The 6,733-nt window shown below is 45.6% G+C and overlaps 1 long non-coding RNA gene across 1 annotated transcript; it reads right to left on the bottom strand.

The window, feature by feature from the left end:
- Positions 1-1,194: 1,194 nt before the first annotated feature.
- Positions 1,195-6,095, bottom strand: LOC131384175 (uncharacterized). The gene is made up of 3 exons (XR_009214751.1): positions 6,025-6,095; positions 5,178-5,264; positions 1,195-1,353 (listed from the first exon to the last, which is right to left on the bottom strand). It is a non-coding gene; the product is annotated as an uncharacterized LOC131384175 (long non-coding RNA).
- Between the last annotated feature and the right edge of the window lie 638 nt (positions 6,096-6,733).

The following is a 6,733-nucleotide window of genomic DNA, read 5'->3' as shown; positions in this document are numbered from 1 at the left end:
GGATGGAAAGAGGCACACAGACTAAATTCTGCTCTTCCCTCCAGTCCAAACCCTGCATCCATGTGACTCTCAAATGTGTACACCGATGGCCAAAGCAGGCAAATAAGAAGGCTCAGGGCAGGCTGTGCAGTGAACACACTTAGGTTCAAGCTCAACTTTGTTGCTTAGCTATCAGCCTGGGGTCTTAATTTCCTTGGGCAATTAACTTTCTGAGTCTCAGTTTCCTCAACTGTAAGATGGGATGGTAATAGGTGTCGTCTACACAGACGGCGTGAAGATTAAATGGGATGGGGCATGTTCACTGTCTCCCCAGCACTAGTCGCATCTTCAGCGCTCCCTAAATTCTCTGTAGACACATTTCATCCTGAACTCAACGTAGGACATAGCAATCCAAATAAGTCCCTGCCAAGAAGCAGGGGATTAAAGGCCAGAGGTCATGAGGACTTGAAAGCAACAGGCAGTTCTGAGGCACCTGCGGTCTCTGGCAAGGTGGTCGTGGACCCCGTTCTCTCAGCCTCAGCCCTGGTTGAGGGGCTCTCAGTTTCTCGGGATTGGATTTAATCCCAGCAACCCTCCCAGGCATTTCAGCTGCTGCCCAAGAACTGGCTGCTGAGCCAGCAACCCGGGAGGGGCCATCGATCTAAGAGAATGATGGACCCAAAGCCCACGCCTGTATTATAAAGCCTTATTGTACTCCAGGCAGGTTGATGTGCTGTGCTGCCAGAAAGCTCTGAGCCAGCTTCCCAAACGGGCTTCCTTCAAAGCCAATGGGGAGCCCCTACCCCAGGGTTCAGATTCCATAAGCCGAGGGTGAGGTCTGGGGTGACCCCCGGGAACGCAGAACAATTGCTTTCTGTGGGCCCTTCTCCGATGCAGAAGCTTCCCGGGCCTCTTGGAGTCTTAAAAATTTTTATTTGTTTTCCTAATGACATGATCAATACCTGCACAATGAAGGAGAGTTGGAAGACAGACACAGAAAAACCCACACGGGGGAATATAGTAATCCTACCGCGCACAGACTGCTAATGCTTTTGGCAATTTACTCTCAGCCTTTTTCTAAGGGTATATTACAACACGTAACATATTGTTTTGCATTGTACTGTTTTAGACTGCCGTTTCAGTTAAGAGAATAATGCCCATAAATGTTCTTCCTCGGTAGGAATTTTAATGTCTGCCCCCATCTTCCATCCCCCATTCTGGGACTGGCTCAATATATTCTTCCTCTCAAATATATTTGCTCTCCCCTCTCTTGTGCTCACATTTTCAGCCATATTCTTAGATTTCCTCATCTTGGATGCTCTCTCCTCTTCTAGGTATTTGTCCATGTTCTTTTATGAATTTACTGTCAATTTTCTGAAAACAAACAAACAAAAAACAAAAAAACTGCCTTCTCCATGCTCCCCATCCACCCCATCTTTGTCTGCTTTTAAGATATTCATTCCCTGATCATAAGCTGGGGCTCTTGTCCCTCCCCGGTCCCTGGGATTCTCTCAGGTAGCACAGATGGTAGAAATAGGATGTGAGCCACATATGGAATTTAACATTTTCTACTAGCCATGTTCAAAACTGGAAAAGGAACAGGTGAAATGAATTTTAATGACATATTTCATTTAACCCAATATAGCCAAACTATCATCATTTCAACATGTAACATGTAATCAACATAAACATTATTAATGAGATACTCACATTCTTTTTTTGTACCAAGTCTTTAAAATCCAATGTGTATTTTGCATTTATAGCACATCTCTCTACGAATTAGCCACATTTTAAGCACTCAGTAGCCACATGTGGCCAAGTGACCGTGGTATGGGACAGCACATACCTGGGGGACTCACCAAGGACCCAACGGCCAAACCCAACCACCTCTTTTTCAGGGAGTGAATGCCTAGAATTTATTCTGTAGCTGGCACAGCTGTCCCTTGTCTCACCTTCACATGTTAAATCTTTACTTCAGAAACTTCTTTTGTGTATCAGTAATACATGACCATTTCTAAATATCAGAAAAACTCAGATATGGTGATCTGGGGGTCTCCCTATCTCACTATGTTGCCCAGGCTGGTCTCAAATTCCTCCTGCCCCAGCCTCCTAAGTAGCTTGAACTACAAGTTCAAGCCACCAGGCTGGTGTTCTAGATTTTTGAAATAGGATCTTTGTGACTTTGTCTGCACTCTCTCGCCAGACGCATCCCTCCTTGTAGCCAACCCATCCTGGTCAGGTAGAGGGCTCGCTTTGCAAGAGGGTTAATTATGGCTGGAGCCCAGAGACAGGAATAGTCACTGTTGGGATTTTTGAGGATGAAGAGGGAAGTCCCAAAGGAAGCTGGGTATGAATTTTGTGCAATAAAAACAGAGCAGAGAAGAAGGGTGATCCCAACTCCACATCCCCTGTGCCAGGGAAACAAGACAAGGACACCAGGGTCAGTTTTAGAGCAGAGAAGGGCTATTTTGCAGAGTCTTCAGTGATCTACAGAATCACTGGGGGCTAAAGGCCCAAACTTCCACTTGAGCTTTCAGGATTGATCCCTACAGTCACATGGCAGAACTGGCCACCATCAGGGAGGTCGTCTCCAGGTCACTGGAACCCCCTGTAAGTGGGGCTGTGAGCAACCAGACAGAAATAGCCAAAGTAGCCTAGCCCTGTGTAAAAGGAGGAGGTCATAGCATTTAGAAAAGAAGTTTACCTTTAAGCAGTGGAAGATAATCAGACATCAGGAGACTGGCTTGCCACATAAAACACAGACATGGTATTTATATTAGTTTACCTGGGCTACCATAGAGATGGTGGTTTAAACAACAGATATTTATCTCTCACAATTCTGGAGGCTGGAAGTCCAAGATCAAGGTGACTGCTGATTTTGTTCCTGGTGAGGGCTCCCTTCCTGGTTTGCAGACAGCCACCTTCTCCCTTTGTCTCTGGTGTCTCTTATTATAAGGGCACTAATCCCATCATGAGGGTCTCCTGCTCATGGCCTTACCTAAACCTCCCAAAGGCCTCATTTCCAATACCATCACACTGGGAGTTAGGGTTTTAATATATGAATTTTGGGGGGATAAAATTCAGTCCGTAGCAGTATTTTTAAAATTGCAAGATTACTGAGTCTACTGAGCTGCAAAGGAGCCTGGGAAATATCGTGTTTTTGCTCTGGGTTTCCCAATCTCTGCAATAGGGAAGGTGTGTTAGAAGAGAGTTGGGAGACGTTGACACCATTGGGGTGGGCATGATGTGAAGGCGGCACTAGGAACCCCTTGGAAGCTGATGCCCTACCCCGCAGACACCCTCACCATCTATCACCAAGAAGATCCTCTTTGATACTGTGTTTTAGTTCTCATAGACTTTAATAAATATATATTAATGACTGGAAAGAAATTTGAGATCCTACTCAACCTATGATTACATGAGTTGCTTTTCTATTTGATATATCGTTGAATCTTTTCTCATGTCTACAAACATTCTCACTATCAATTTTAACACCTTCCTGATATTTCACAGTCTGGACTTTAAAAACCCATAATGTATTTAACCAAATGCTTATTGTTGGTATTTTTTAGAATGTATTAATATTTACATTATTCCCAATTTTCCCCGTTAGACACAAAATGGCAAAAAAAAGTGAAATCTAATGATAAATGACTGAGAGTAAAATTGCTCAAAAAGGGTGTATGTATTTTAAAGGCTTTGGATGCACATTACTAAATTGCCCTCCAAAAAATTATGTCAAATTATACTCCCACCAGTCGTGTTAGAAAGTGCTTATTTTGGCCGGGCACAGTGGCTCGTACCTGTAGTCCCAGCACTTTGGGAGGCCGAGGCGGGTGGATCATGAGGTCAGGAGTTTGAGACCAGCCTGGCCAATGTGGTGAAACCCCGTCTCTACTAAAAATACAAAAATTAGCCAGGCATGGTGGCACGTGCCTGTAGTCCTAGCTACTCAAGAAGCTGAGGCAGAAAAATCGCTTGAATCTGGGAGGCAGAGGTTGCAGTGAGCCAAGATCACGCCACTGCACTCCAGCCTGGGTAATAGAGCAAGACTCTATCTCAAAAAAAAAAAAAAAAAAAAAAAAAGGCTTATTTCCTTACCTTATGTCTTCAACAACACTGTGGATTGTTATTAGAACTTTTTCCAGTTTGATAGTGAAAAATTTCCCCAACCCATTTCCACCACTTTGATGTCCTCCTCCTTTGACTTCACTGGTAATTCTTCCACCCTGTTGGTTGGCACAGATTTCCTCTTCCTCACTTGGCCTCCAAATGTCTGTGTTCCCAGCTGTCTGTCCAGCCACCTTCTTTTCCTCCCCAACATTCCCTAGTACATTTGAGTGAAACTAACATCTAAAATCTCCTTCTGCCAGACACCCACTTTAAAAGCCTTCAAAATAATGCAGGCAAAGCCCCAAAGTGGGGCTTAGCCTATGAAGGTTCTTGGCTTTGCTCAGGAAAAAAATTCAAGGGCAAGCCAGTGGTAGAACAAAACAGCTTTATTGAAGAGGCAATGTTACAGCTCTATGACTGCTCCCACAGAGCAGGGTTGCCCTGAAGGCAGAGAGTAGCAACTCAGGGCAGTTTTGCAGTCATACTTATACCCACTTCTAATTATATGCAGATTAAGGGGTGGTTTATGTAGAAAATTCTAGGGAAGGGTTAGTAACTTTTGGGTCATTGGGTCATTGCCATGGAAAAAGGTGGTAACTCCCAGGTGTTGCCATGGCAATGGTAAACGGACAGGGCACACGGGTGGGCGTGTCTTATGGAAAACTGCTTCTACCTTGACCCTGTTTCAGCTAGTCCTCAATTTGGTCCAACGTTGGAGCTCTGCCTCCTACCTCAATAACTGTGTCTCTCCCGTCCTTGGCCCCAGATAAATATGTGGTAAATAAACAAATGAGAAATAACACTTCTAGTTACGATTTGCAACCAGATGTGGAGAGGCCATCCTCAGAACTTGACCTTAAGGAAAAATTGTTCACATTCAGTACAGTCAAGATTTCACCAGAGAGAACCAAAGAGAAAACCCTGTCTTAAAGAATCAGCTTGAATGTGCCTTCCTGCAGTTTCCTGGGAGCATAAGACAGACCTGGAACAGGGCAAGGCGGCAGTTCTTAGGAAGCACATCCACCTGCAGATTGAGGAAAAGTTTACTACACATCTCGTTAGAAAGATCTGCTGCAATACAATACCTTCGGGAGGTGCTTTGGTTCACTCTAAAACAGATTTTGTTTCCACCTCCAACAGGGTCTGGCCAACTCATTTCTGCTTCCAGAAATCTGTGGAAAACAAGAACCAAACAACAAAAAAAGTCTTTTCTTATCTCTGTAGGTAATCCTTAGTTGCCACCTTCACCTCTTGAGTGTTATTTTTATTTTTTAGAGATGGGGTCTCACTGTGTTGTCTAGGGTGGCCTCAGAGTCCTGGGCTCAAGTGATTCTCCCGTCTCAGCCTCCTGAGTAGCTGGGACCATGGGGGTGCACCACCATGCCTGGCTTCTCTTGAGCTTCGGACTGGACATAAACTAGATGCTCTGCTGGGATCTCAGACTCAAGAGACTACTGCATCATAAGTATTCTTATTTGTATTAATAGCTGACATTGAGCACTGCCTTAGGTTGTTTTCCTCAGGAGCAGGCCCGGAGATGAGACATGAGTGCAAATAGTTTACTTGGAAGGTGATTCCAGGAACACTGGTTGGAAGAAATGAAGTTAGGGAGGGTGAGGGAAGGAAGCCAATACAGGTGATATTGATGGGCAGAATGACTGTTGTGGGCAACGGGGGCTCACTCTCCTGGGGACTGCTGGGAGAATGGATAGAACAGACTTCATGTTGCCCAGGTGAGGAGCAAAGAAGCTGGGTATATATCCACCAACCCTTCTTCATTCCTACGAGAGTGCTGAAAAGCCTGTTGCAGTGAGGTCTCTGGCCAAGGACCCACAGAGGCTTGCAGCGGGAAGCCATTGGCTGTGCAGGGAGGGTGAGTAATATGGTTAGGCTTTGTTTCCCAACCCAAATCTCATCTTGAATTGTAATCACCATAATCCCCATAATCTGCGCGTGTCACGGGAGAGACCAGGTGGAGGTAACTGCATCACCGGGCTTGTTTCCTCCATGCTGTTCTCGTGATAGTGAGTGAGTTCTCACGAGATCTAATGGTTTCATAAGGGGCTCTTCCTGCTTCGCTCGGCACGTCTCCTTCCTGCTGCCCCGTGAAGAAGGTGCCTTGCTTCCCCTTCTCCTTCCACCATGATTTTAAGTTTCCTGAGGCCTCCTCAGCTATGCAGAACTGTGAGTCAATTAAACCTCTTTTCCTGATAAATTACCCATTCTCGGCTATGTCTTTACAGCAGTGTGAAGACAGACTAATACAGTGAGTGTCAGTGGGCTCAGAGGGTGCATGTGGCATTCCCTGTGAGAGTGTCTTGCTGTGTGATTGGCACACGCCATCTCCTTCATCACCACCAGCAGCTCAGGAAGCAGAGACTCTGATGACCCCCATTTGCAGATGGGGAAACTGAGGCTTGGAGAGGTCAAAATGTTGGCTTAGGGTCGCCTCCAGGAGGGGAGGAGGCTGGGCTTTGGATCCAGGGAACCTGACCCACAGCCTGTGCTTCTACACTCCGCACCTCCTTCTTCCTAATACAAGACTGTGCTCCTTCGAGGAGCACCTGGGGAAGAAGTGGGAGGCAGAGAGAATTCAGGAGCTTACTTAGCTTCCATGCTGTGCATTTCTTTAAATCACAGG

This window comes from Hylobates moloch, unplaced genomic scaffold, assembly GCF_009828535.3.
Source record: "Hylobates moloch isolate HMO894 unplaced genomic scaffold, HMol_V3 SCAFFOLD_9, whole genome shotgun sequence".
In the NCBI taxonomy this organism is placed as follows: Eukaryota; Metazoa; Chordata; class Mammalia; order Primates; family Hylobatidae; genus Hylobates; species Hylobates moloch.
This window is presented reverse-complemented; position numbering and strand designations above follow the sequence as displayed.